Source organism: Terrapene carolina, unplaced genomic scaffold (assembly GCF_002925995.2).
Source record: "Terrapene carolina triunguis isolate 2854851 unplaced genomic scaffold, T_m_triunguis-2.0 Scaffold30349, whole genome shotgun sequence".
Classification (NCBI taxonomy): domain Eukaryota; kingdom Metazoa; phylum Chordata; order Testudines; family Emydidae; genus Terrapene; species Terrapene triunguis.
The window spans coordinates 7027-9600 of NW_020694700.1; the positions used below are offsets into that span (position 1 = coordinate 7027).

At 47.2% G+C, this 2574-nt stretch overlaps 1 non-coding gene across 1 annotated transcript; it reads left to right on the plus strand.

The window, feature by feature from the left end:
* The first annotated feature begins 947 nt into the window (after window positions 1-947).
* LOC112123259 lies at window positions 948-1111 on the plus strand. Its single transcript, XR_002909512.1, has one exon. It is a non-coding gene; the product is annotated as a U1 spliceosomal RNA (small nuclear RNA).
* The last annotated feature ends 1463 nt before the right edge of the window (window positions 1112-2574 follow it).

Here is a 2574-nt window from a genome sequence, read left to right on the forward strand (position 1 = left end):
CCACGTCCCGCTCTCCGGGGCTCCGCTCCCTCTGAAGCTGCCCTGCCCCGGCTCCTCAGCCCCCTGCCGGGGCGGTCCCTCGGCTCTGTCCTCCCCGGTCCCGGCCGGTCCTGGAGGCGGGAGCCCCAGCTGGAGGGACCCTGGGCTGAGGCGCAGCCCAGGAGCCCTGCTGCTTACCCCGACCCCGCCAGCGCTGGACCGGCTGGAGGTGAGGGGGGAGCAGGTGGAGTCAGCCTTGGTCGGGGGAAGCCCAGTGCTGGGGCAGCAGGCAGTGCAGGTAGGGTGGGGTCGGGGAGGGAGAGCCCAGGGTTGGGACAGCAGGGGGTGCGGGTGGAGGAGAGCCCAGGGCTGGGGCAGTAGGGGGTGCGGGGTGGGGGGGAGAGAGCCCAGGGCTGGGGTGGGGAGCAGCCAAAATTTTTTTTGCTTGGGGCAAAAAACCTAGAGCCAGCCCTGTCCTTCACTCCCCCTGATCCTGTCACAGTTCTTCTGGGCCCAGGTCTTCAGCAAGGAGATGTCAGCAGGTACTCACCCACTACCCCCTTCCTTCAGCTCTCCCTAGCCCTTGGCTCCAGCTCTTCAGCTTAGACTTCACAGACAACTCCCTTTGCTGCTTCTGGTCCTTTTACCATCAGTTCTGGCTCTCTAGCTTGGAGACACCAGCCAGCAAACCCTTCTTAAAACTCTCCTGCCTTCAGCCATCCTCCAGAAACCATCTTTGCTCCCTGGTGGATCTTATCATCTACACTTCCTTGGTAAACCAGTCTGCTGGGATTTTTAGTTCTCTTTCTCACCAGGCCTCTTACAATTCCCCAGGTGCTGTCTCTCCCTCTTAATTGGCTGAGCTAGGCACACCTGGAACAGAAAAGGAAAGCTGAGCCCTGTTACCCTGTTTAATGATTCTCAGGGCAATGTACTATAGAACTTTCACAGTTAGCATTTTGAATTTTCTGGTAGCCTGGCAGGGGAGATACTATGATCATGAAGGTGGTTTTCCCAGGGTGAGGCTCATCCATTGCACTGTGGGTGTGCTGACCCCTGCGATTTCCCCAATTGCGGGAAACTCGACTGCATAATTTGTGGTCGTGGGGGACTGCGTTCGTGCTCTCCCCTAGCAAAAAAAAAAAGGAGTAATCTTTTGTGAATTACTGGGATGTGACACTATCACCATAAACTGCATAAAAGGTCCTTGACTGGTCAGGAGACAAATTAGGGTTATATGAACTTCCAAATTTTGATTTAAGGAGATTAACAAAGTTGAGACCCTATTTTAAGAAGAATTGACTAATTTATAAACATTGCATTACTGACTGTGGAGGCCCTATGTTTCCCTTAGGCAAGTTTTATAGGAAAATGTGTATTGTGATTTAAACTGATAGGTCACCACATTTTAACATTAATTGATTATTGTTTTTGCCCTAAAGCTTTTTATAATTATTGCTGTGAACTTAATTTTCCCTTAATGTAGAATTCAATGAACATCTCTTGCATGGGGGAAAAATAAAATCAGATTTAAACAACATTATTTCCTGCTAGATACTTAAACATATGAGCTTATTATTGCTTTAGTATGGAAGGGGGAACATCACTTCCTACTTATATTTTAAATTTAATTAAGGTCATAGAACGATCATTTGCAAATATGGTGTAAACATATGAAACCACTGATGTACAATGTTATCCCTTGGTTGTTTTGCATCTAAACAAAAGGAAAAAAGACTACAATATCAGAATTGCGATATTATTTAGTGTTGTACTATACAGTATGTGTATACAATTCTTTTACATTTGCAGTCATTCAAAACAGGAGTTTTCCCTATAGTGGGTTTTATGCAATTGAATTTTGTTACATTCACTAAGTGATGCAGAAAAAGTAATTCTATACCATGGGAAATTCTTTCAAGTTAATTTCTAAAACCCTCTGCAGATTGTCTGAAACATCATCATCATTTCATCTGAGGTACTATGAACTACATTTAGGCCTGGTCTGTACTACGAGTTTATTTCGAATTTAGCAGCATTAAACCGAATTAACCCTGCACCTGTCCACACAACGAAACCCTTTACTTCGATATAAAGGGCTCTTAATATCGATATCTGTACTCCTCCCCGACAAGGGGAGTAGCGCTGAAATCGGTATTGCCATTTCGGATTAGGGTTAGTGTGGCCGCAATTCGACGGTATTGGCCTCCGGGGGCTATCCCACAGTGCACCATTGTGACCACTCTGGACAGCAATCTGAACTCGGATGCACTGGCCAAGTAGACAGGAAAAGCCCCGTGAACTTTTGAATTTCATTTCCTGTTTGCCCAGCGTGGAAAGCACAGGTGACCACGCAGAGCTCATCAGCACAGGTAACCATGAAGTCCGAGAATAGAAAAAGAGCACCAGCATGGACCATACGGGAGGTACTGGATCTGATTGCTATATGGGGAGAGGATTCCGTGCTAGCAGAACTACGTTCCAAAAGACGAAATGCCAAAACTTTTGAAAAAATCTCCAAGGGCATGATGGAGAGAGGCCACAATAGGGACTCACTACAGTGCCGCTTGAAAGTTAAGGAGCTCAGACAAGCCT